The sequence below is a fragment of the Prionailurus bengalensis genome, chromosome B1 (assembly GCF_016509475.1).
Source record: "Prionailurus bengalensis isolate Pbe53 chromosome B1, Fcat_Pben_1.1_paternal_pri, whole genome shotgun sequence".
Lineage (NCBI taxonomy): Eukaryota > Metazoa > Chordata > Mammalia > Carnivora > Felidae > Prionailurus > Prionailurus bengalensis.
Window position 1 is genome coordinate 166,378,012 of NC_057344.1, and position 10,478 is coordinate 166,388,489.

The 10,478-nt window shown below is 39.1% G+C and overlaps 1 protein-coding gene across 2 annotated transcripts in view; it reads right to left on the reverse strand.

Annotated features, from left to right (window-relative positions):
* ATP10D (ATPase phospholipid transporting 10D (putative)) overlaps positions 1–9,790 on the reverse strand; it is a 108,517-nt gene extending 98,727 nt beyond the window's left edge. The window contains exon 1 of one of the 2 annotated variants that reach the window (XM_043572722.1): positions 9,508–9,790. The gene's annotated coding sequence lies outside the window, so the exon portion shown is untranslated. The remainder of the gene's footprint in view (positions 1–9,507) is intronic. The other variant, XM_043572724.1, reaches the window with a different exon arrangement.
* Positions 9,791–10,478: the final 688 nt, after the last annotated feature.

A 10,478-nucleotide genomic window follows, 5' to 3' on the forward strand; every position in this document is an offset into this window, starting at 1 on the left:
CCTAGGCAGCTCAAATCTGCTCTGGAAAAACTTATTTATAATTTATAAATATATTTTCTCCATAGATTCATTATGACTAAATATTTTTATGCAACTAATCATTTCTAGCCCAATAGTGTATATGTTACTGTCGTTCAAATAATTAGTGAAACTACTCTTTTATACACAAGAAATGGAATATTTTCTGGATGTGTAACCACAGAAAATTTTATCAAGGCAAAGAAAATAAAAGAATGAGGAATAAGAGAAAAAATTAATGGATAGGGAAGGGAGTTATTTGTAGCTAAAATGGAAAGAATTTAACTCTGAAAGATGGTATATACTTATAAAACTAAAGGTTACTTTAATTGACTACATTAAATTGTTTTCCAAAGGTTTTTTGCAGATTGTTAACTTGAGTTATAAATACAGACCAAATAAACACATCAAAGACTAAAATTTGGAGGTGTCTGGGTGGCTCAGTTCATTGGGCATCTGACTCTTGATTTTGACTCAGGTCATGATCTCACAGCTTGTAGGATCGAGCCCCACATGGGGCCCTATGCTGGCAGCATGAATCCTGCTTGGGATTCTCTCCTCTCCCTCTCTCCCCCTCTCCTGCTCCTCTCTCAAAATAAATAAACTTTTTTTTTAAAAAAAAGACTAAAATTTTAAGACATAGTTTCCTCTAAAAGTATATGGTATCACTGGATATATGAAGACAGGCATTTCTTTAGCTGAACTGTAGAAAGGAGATTTCAGTATAATGGATGAGATTTAATTAATTTCTAAAAACTATTTAAAGATTCACTTCTGGAAGTGCTGGGTGACTTAAAATATGTTACAAGTATTTCAGAGAAGTATTAGTTTACAATGGTTAAAAATGACTTCAGCACATGACTTAATGTAATGAACGCACAGATCACATACATCAACTACAAGTATACCTTGGAGATATTCCAGTTTGGTTCCACACACTACAGTACAGTAAGCCAATGAATTTTTTGATTTCTCAGCGTATTCAAAAGTTATGTTTTTATTACACTGTAGTCCATTAAGTACAAAATAGCATTATGTCTCAAAAAGAATGTAAATACCTTAAATAAACAATGTACATACCTTAATGCCTGTCTTAATTAAAAACTGATTTATTGCTAAAATTATGCTAACCATTATCTGAGTTTCCAGCCAAGCTGTCATCTTTTTGCTGGTCGAGGGTCTTGCCTCAATGTTGATGGCTGCTGACTGATCAGGGCAGTAGTGGCTGAAGGTTAAAGTGACTGTGGCAATTTCTTTTTTTTTCAACTTTTTTTTTTTTTTTTTTTTTTTTGGGACAGAGAGAGACAGAGCATGAACGGGGGAGGGGCAGAGAGAGAGGGAGACACAGAATCGGAAACAGGTTCCAGGCTCCGAGCCGTCAGCCCAGAGCCTGACGTGGGGCTCGAACTCACGGACCGCGAGATCGTGACCTGGCTGAAGTCGGACGCTTAACCGACTGCGCCACCCAGGCGCCCCGGCAATTTCTTAATATAACAATGACATTTGCTGTATCGACTGACTCTTCCTTTCACAAATGTTTCTCTGTAGCACGCAATGCTATTTGTCAACATTTTGCCCAAAGAAGGGCTTCTTTCAAAATTAGAATCAATCCTCTCAAACTCTGCCACTGCTTTATCAACTAAGTGTATGTAATATTCTAAATCCTTTGTTGTCATTTCAATTATCTTCACAGCATCTTCACCAGGAGTAGATTCCATCTCCAGAAACTACTGATCACTGATCGTCATAACAAATACAATAGTAATGAAATATTATAATAATGAAAAAGTTTTAAATATAGCAAGAATTACTAAAATGTGACACAGAGACATGAAATGAGCAAATGCTATTAGAAAAATGGCACTGACAGACTTGTTCGACACAGGACTGCCATAAACCTTCCATTTGTAAAAAATTCAGCATCTGAGAAGCATGATAAGTTCAAGTACAATAAAGTGTGGTATACCTGAATTTTAATTGTCTTGACATGTATATTTAAATTGTCTTTGGGGTACCTGGGTGGCTCAGTTGGCTGGGCATCCTGCTCTTGGTGTTGGCTGATCTCACGGTTCATGGGATCGAGCCCCACATAAGACTGTGCTGGCAGCGGGAAGCCTGCTTGGGATTCAGTCTCTCTCCTTCTCTCTCTCTCTCTCTCTCTCTCTCTCTCTCTCTCTCTCTCTCTCTCTGCCCCTCCCCTGCTCAGTTCTGTCTCTCTCAAAATAAACATTTCAGAAAAATAAAATTAATACAATAAATTGTCGTTTATGCCTATCTTACAAGGTATAGCATATAAACACCAATAAAGGACAGATGAAAGCTGTAAACGGTATTGAAAAGAAATTAATGATATTCAATGGGATTATAAAATGAATTCATAATAAATGGTCAACTCCAACAATCAACACAATGCTACTGACCCTTTAAAGCACATTCATCTTGAACAAGAAGTGATGATATAATTAGCTGTTTTCAAACCAGCAATAAGTGCAGCAACAATCTGCAGCTAGTAGAGAAACACAAGCTCTAACAAGTTCAAGTGTCACTGATGCTCAGATTGACAGTCTGCCACTTAGCACAAGCTCTTAGCTCCTGAGTCTCAGTTTCCACATCTGTAAAGTAGAAATAATCATCACCTACCTCACAGGGTTTTGTAAAGAGGTTTATTAAATAATGCACTATGTCTAACATACTGAATAACTTCATTCTTTCAACTAATGTTTGCTGAGCTTCGAGTATATGCCAAACAATGTTACAGATACCAGAAATAAATCAGGGAACAAAAGACAAAAATCTCTACTTCCTAGGAGCTTACCTTCTAGTGTTCCTTTATTTTACCTTGTCTTAGGCACAGTGCTGGGTACTTTGAGAATGAATAAAAGTGCCCAGAGCAGGTCAACATACTCAATTCAACAACAACAACAACAACAAAAAGATAACATTAGTGTAATCATACAGTATATAAATTTAGAAAACAGAAAGTCCTAGGAGAGGACATGACATGAGGCTGGAAGACAGAAAGGGAGTGGAGGGTAGACTTCTGGGAAGAGAGGGCATGTTAAATGAACTCTGGGAAATGACAGGAGAGATTTGTAGATTTTAGAAATATTATGAATGAAGGCTAGGAGACTGAAAAGCCCTGTGTTCATTTAAGTAACAGTGAGTAGTTCAATATGGCTGGAGTTGCAAGTACACATTAAGGAGTGAGGGCAAATAAAGATGGAAATCTAGGTTAGGACCATGTAAGTCCTTACTTACTAAGATGAAAAATTTATACTTATTTTGAAGGAAATGGGAAATCATCGAAGATATGAAGAGGATATACGATGGGAATGCAAGCTGGTGCAGCCACTCTGGAAAACAGTATGGAGGTTCCTCAAAAAACTAAAAATAGAACTACCCTATGACCCAGCAATTGCACTACTAGGCATTTATCCTAGGGATACAGGTGTGCTGTTTCAAAGGGACACATGCACCCCCATGTTTATAGCAGCACTATCAACAATAGCCAAAGTATGGAAAGAGCCCAAATGTCCATCGATGGATGAATGGATAAAGAAGAAGTAGTATACAATGGAGTATTACTCGGCAATCAAAAAGAATGAAATCTTGCCATTTGCAACTACATGGATGGAACTGGAGGGTATTATGCTAAGTGAAATTAGTCAGAGAAAGACAAAAACCATATGACTTCACTCATATGAGGACTTTAAGAGACAAAACAGATGAACATAAGGGAAGGGAAACAAAAATAATATAAAAACAGGGAGGGGGGCAAAACAGAAGAGACTCAAATATTGAGAACAAACTGAGGGTTACTGGAGGGGTTGTGGGAGGAGGGATGGGCTAAATGGGTAAGGGGCACTAAGGAATCTACTCCTGAAATCAGTGTTGCACTATATGCTAACTAATTTAGATGTAAATTTAAAAAAATTAAAAATAAAATTAAAAAAAAAAAAAGAGGATGTGATACGATATGGACATTTAAAGGATTTCTTTGCAAGAAGTTGAAAGCACATTGGAATGGGGGAGAAAAGGCAGGGAGGCTAGACTGAAAAAAGGAAAAAAATGTGCTTCCGAACACAGTTGACTAGTAACCTAACAAGGAGTGGGATTACTAGAGCTTTCCAGAGGCATCTCGGAGTGCACATTCGTGACATCAGCAGCACCAATGGCTGGCGAGGACACCCCAACAACCTGGCAGAAACCACGCTCATATTCCCCACTATACCTCCTGTCCTCTGCCTGTTACCAACACTGCTTCCTTAACAGGACATACTCTGTCCACACATTCCTACCATCACCCCATCCATCTGGACCATGACCCAAATCAAGCAGGCAAAAAATGTGACTAATCGGGCACTGGGGACCACAATACACTCTCTTTTGCATTACTTAGCTCAAATGAAATGTTACAATTTCAGAGAGGAAAGACCGCTTAGGACTCTGAGTAAGAATTGTTGTTTAAAATACCACTGCCCTTGGGGCGCCTGGGTGGCTCAGCCGGTTGAGAGACCGACTTGGGCTCAGGTCATGATCTCATGGTTTGTGAGTTCGAGCCCCGGGTCGGGCTCTGTGCTGACAGCTCAGAGCCTGGAGCCTGCTTCTGATTCTGTGTCTCCCTCTCTCTCTGCCCTTCCCTCACTCATGCTCTGTCTCTCTTTGTCTCAGAAATAAATAAACATTAAAAAAAATTTAAAAAAAAATACCACTGCCCTACTGAAAACATTTCACTTTTCTCTAGGTCCTTGGTTTAGGAATCTTAAAAGTATAATAATAGTTCAGGGGCACCTGGGTGGCTCAGTTGGTTGAGCATCATCAGACTTCAGCTTAGGTCATGATTTCATGGTTCATGGGTTTGAGCCCCACATCGGGCTCTGTGCTGACAGCTCAGAGGCTGGAGCCTGCTTTGGATTCTGTGTGTGTCTCGCTCCCGCACTCTGTCTGTCTCTCAAAAATAAACATTTTAAAAAAATTTTTTAAGTATAATAATAGTTCAGAATCAGGCATTTTTCTAACCTGACAAGGTAGTAATGTTGATTTGTTAGCTGAAGGGCATCACAGGTAAGTAGAGAGAATATATGAGAACACCTGTCTTGGAAAGACTTTAGTGAAGAAAAGATATTATAAATTAAGATTTTTAACAATAACCTTCAGGGTATCATTATAGCCTGTAAGGGAAATGACAATGTTTTTAAATAGTGCTAGTTATGAAAACTATACCTTGAAGAAAAAGACTTCACCAAATTTTTGGATAATTTAAAACTGATTTTGACCTTCTTTCTCATAACTAAGCTATTATGATTTTTTTATTACCTTTCCTACATACAGAGTTGAAATTTTATAAATTTGTGTTGCTGACAGAAATATAGACATGTACTCCTCTTCCTCATTCAGAAAGGCCTTGAATGAAATGAGTAGATTTTAGAAAAGAAATTAAGAAGTGTTTAATTAAGGCCTAGTAGCTTGGGCCCCAAGAAGATGTGATCAACCGGACATGAATAGGAATAAAGCTTTCATCAGTCCAACACCGCTTATTATTTCAGAAAACAGCTGGGGGCACTAGAGTGAATGTGACTAGAATAAGTTTTATCTTGAGATTTCCCTTTAATTTCACATGTTCTCACCATCAAATATAATCCGGAAACAATGACACTTGACACGGAATTACACCCTGAGACTATATAGGCTTTGTGAAAGAAAACAAAGAGAATATCGTCCATGTACTCTTCGTTCTAGAACAAACTGATTTATTAGGATAGCAATTTTTTCCCCTGATAACCAAAATATATTTACTGTAGAAATTTTAGAAACTACAGATGAATACCATGAGAAAAACAGAAATCACCCATAATCCCATCACCCAAACATAAGTAACATCACCATTTGGTTTACTCTCCACCAATAAAGTAGTTTCTGTGCATTAAACTGGATTTTTTCAAAAGTAAGATTCTGTAACTTTTCATTCCTCCTATCCTAAACATATTTCCATATCATTAAAAAGTCTTCCTTCCCAACAACTTCACACATTTTAATTTGCTTTCCAAGTTTACTGATGTGATGTGTGAAAGTGTGCTTAGTAAACATCCCTCTCCTCCTGACCTTAAAAAAGTCCATTTTTTCCCTCTGTGAATTGCCCATTTATGTCTATTTTTCATTGGGCATAATTTTTCACATGGGTGTTCATTTATGTCTCACTGCAGTTTATAATAGCCTTTGAAAAGGGTTTACTAGTATATAAAATATAGACCTCAGAGTTTTTTTTGTTTTTTTGTTTTTTTTTTAATTTTTTTTTTCAACGTTTATTTATTTTTGTGACAGAGAGAGACAGAGCATGAACGGGGGAGGGGCAGAGAGAGAGGGAGACACAGAATCAGAAACAGGCTCCAGGCTCTGAGCCATCAGCCCAGAGCCTGACGCGGGGCTCGAACTCACAGACCGCGAGATCGTGACCTGGCCGAAGTCGGACGCTTAACCGACTGCGCCACCCAGGCGCCCCTAGACCTCAGAGTTTTAATTTCGGTTTTGGTATCTCTTGGCAACATTTTTCAAAACAGTATTTTTGTGATTATTAAAATAATAGTAACTATAGAAGATTTGGGAATGTGAAGAAGAATATTTTCAAAGAGCCACAACTCTACCACCTAGAAATCCAATTTTTTTCATATATGTCAGTGAATACATCCATTGATATAAACAGGAACTTGTATACAAACAGGAAGTACAACAGTCTTGTTCAATGTTTAATTTAGAACAATGCCTAATATATAGTAAGAGCTGAATATGTGAGTAAATGATATTTTATCTTTTTAGAATACTTTCTAAGTAATGAAATTTTTTCAAAACTATTTTGGAAACTGAATTGCATCAATATAGATATATAGTACAATAATTTCGGTATTTTGCTATTGCAGGGTTTATTCTTCTTTTTCGTATTACATTCATGTTCATTGTAATGAACATATTTATAAATCTTCATATAAAATTCAGAGGATTACCTTGGTATATATTTCTAGACCCAGTATGACTGAGTCAAAGCCTGAAAGGATTTACAGGTTTTAATACATACTCTCATTTTATCAGCTTATATCATTGCATGAACATACCCTTCATTTAGAAGCACAAAAGAAGATTCCATGAAGGTCACAACTCTTTAACAAAACTAGTGTCACTGTTACTTCTTACTCTAATGGTGGCACTAGCTCCATGAAAAGTGTCGTTTCTATGGCTAAGATGGTTTCTGAAGTGAAAGAAATCCATCTAAGGTAATAGGAAGGGAATAACGTCTTTAAGAGAGTACATTCACATCAAACCTCTTCTTAAGTGATGAGGAAAGCTGTTCAGCTGCTATAACTACGACCAGGAATAGAGACAGCACACACACTATTGTTCCAAGAGTTGATCCACAGATTCTCCTTCTCACAAGCACAAACTATTCAATGTATCTTCACCATTGCATTGGGTTTGGGCTATTCCCAAGCGATTTTGCTTGTAGCATTTTCTCTGATTTTCCTTCATCAAAAAGGCTATGTCTAATTAGATCAGACAACAACTGAGACATGTACTGAAGCCTGCAGTATGTGAACATTCTTGACCTCTTAATTTAAAAATAGATTCTAGGGCGCCTGGGTGGCGCAGTCGGTTAAGCGTCCGACTTCAGCCAGGTCACGATCTCGCGGTCCGTGAGTTCGAGCCCCGCGTCCGGCTCTGGGCTGATGGCTCAGAGCCTGGAGCCTGTTTCCGATTCTGTGTCTCCCTCTCGCTCTGCCCCTCCCCCGTTCATGCTCTGTCTCTCTCTGTCCCAAAAATAAAAATAAACGTTGAAAAAAAAAAATTTTTAAAAAAATTTAAAAATAGATTCTAACAAGTTTATTTGTCTAGCCAATAAGTCATTTCCTTCGTTTTACAGACATCAAAATAAACAATATCCTATTCAATTTCTATTTAATCATTAAGTAATTGTATTAAAAAAGTATTTGATTCTTGCCATCCAAAGGTCAAGCATTCCCGAAATCAGGTTTTAGACTGCGTAGATTATCCATTTATGTATACAATTTAACAAATTAAATTAGCAGCTAGTGCTGGGGCACCTTGGTGGCTCAGTCCGCTAAGCCTCCAACTTTGGTTCAGGTCATGATCTCATCGTGGTGAGTTCAAGCCCCGCTTTGGGCTCTGAGCTGACAGTGGGGAGCTTGCTTCCAATTTCTCTGTCTCCCCCTCTCTTTGCCCCTCCCCCACTCGTGTTTTTTTTTCTCTCTCTCAAATAAATATTTAAAAAATTAGCAGCTAGTGTTATTTTTTTTAACTCCATAAAACTTTTTGCATGTTGCCAATTTGCTTTTCAATATATGTAGTAGGACCACATTTTCATAAAAACAAATCATCCCAATATAAGTATGTAATATGTATTTGTAATGAGAACAGAAGAGAGTCCAGAAGGAGCAGACATTACCCCTTGGGGTAGAGTGGAGTGAGGACTCACGCTGGGGCACTGAAGGAGTTTACAGTGTTACAACGATCATATGTCACACACCTGTTCTTAAGCCAAAGATTTTTTTTTTTTATGATGGCACTCTTCAGATATTTGACCTAGCCCAATATAAAAATTACTCTCTCCTCTATAGTTACTTTTCTAGTACAGCAATCAGTTGGTAGACAAAGAGCCCCCATTCTTGTGGATCAATCTTCTAGAGCTGATGAGACTCAGAAGCTTGCTCTCAGACTACAGAATTGTTTCTCCTTGCAAAGAACTAGCATGAAAAGAAGCAACAAGAAACTTTGTGGTCTTATTGAGATAACATTCTAAACACCTGAGTTAGCATGCCCTTATGATTAAGAATAGTTTAAATATATCCTTTAAAAGCAGAAAGGCTTGACTCTCCAAACTGGAGGGTTTCATTAACCAAGTTGATGTCTCTCTGCTGTACATAGGAAAGTATGACTATGTTTTAAAACGTAAGAGGAAGGATGCCTCAAACCATTAAGTTCTGCAAAGTTAATGTGTGCGGGGACGAACGCGGGCTTTTCTGCAGCGCTCCTTTAAAACCATTTCTGAGCAAACTCCAACACAACACCTTCCTAAGGAATAAACCCGGCTTTTCTACTGGGTTACAACTTCAACCCCCATTGTCTTCCTTACCCTTGAGACAAAGCCAAAATTGCCTTTAGACTGCTGGATTTCACAATGAGATGACAAGTGTGTGCGCGCATAATTTACCTTATCACAAAACCCAGCATTCAGAATAGATAAAATAATTCCTCTTTTGCAATCAAAATCAAGTAACTGAAAACGGGGTCTCTCCGTTTTGGTTTTGTTTTGTTTTTTAAGTTCAACAACAGACCTAAAGTCTAGTTTTGAGGCACTGCATCAAACCTGAAAGCAATTATTGGGGAAGCGGGAGAGGAAGAGGGGAAGGGAAGGGGGAGCAGGGTGAGAAGTGAAACAGAAGTCAAGGAAACAGACCTAGGAGTTCGCACGTTTACCCTTACCAATTCCTCCATCCGCACACATCACAGCATGACGATCACGACTCTCAAGGTGCAAGAGAAAACCCAACACAAATCCGAAGAGTGGAGGCGGGTTATGCGTCTCTGCCAGCCATTTGCTTTTTGGGGAAACAAAAAACAACAAACAAAAAAAAAAACCACTTCTCAGAAGACAGCCCGCAAACCGCTCGGCTGAAGCCTGAGCCAAAGCCGCGACCTCCTCCTCCTCCTCCTCCCCTTGCTCCTCCAGCCCTCCTGGCCTGGCTCCCGAGCAGCAGAGCTTCCGCGAACAGCCAATCGCCGGCAGCCCCGCCTCCCGTGACGCAGGGGGGCGTGGCGTGGCCGAGGCTGGCTTCCCGGCCTCAGCTGTAGCACCGAGCTGCCAGCCGGCAGAGGGCCCGGGCCCCGGTGGTCCAGAGCTTTTACAGTCCCACCCCGGCCGTTTATCCAGACTTGAAGCGCTTGGCAGTTATTTTTTTGGAGGGGCAAAAGGAACAAATCTAAACTTTTAATGTTATTGTTTTATAACTGGGAAAGGAATTGAGAAAAAGACTACAATTCTGATTTGGCCTCGCTCAGTGTAATGTACTTTGTCCGTATACCTGCCATGGTCTGTGGCTTTAAGCAAAAATATTTTTCTCCTAAATAAATTCCAGCAACCCATTTGGTCCCTCAAAACTTCTGACCAACTAACTGCTTTGAGAAAGGAAAAAAGGGATTTGGGAAAAGACAGCCAATAATGGCAATAATTCAGACTAAAAACTAATAATCACTGACCGCCAATTGTTTTATCCCACTGAAACAAAAGGAGCCAAAACCTCCACAGCTCATTTGTATATCTATCTTACATTCTCTTAACTGTTGCTCAAATGCGCAGCCAAAGTGAAGAAAACTAACGATCCTTCAAATGTTTCACTAACAGGGAAGAGCTCTCCAAGGCAGACCCATGGAGCCACTTGGGAGGTTTGCAGACT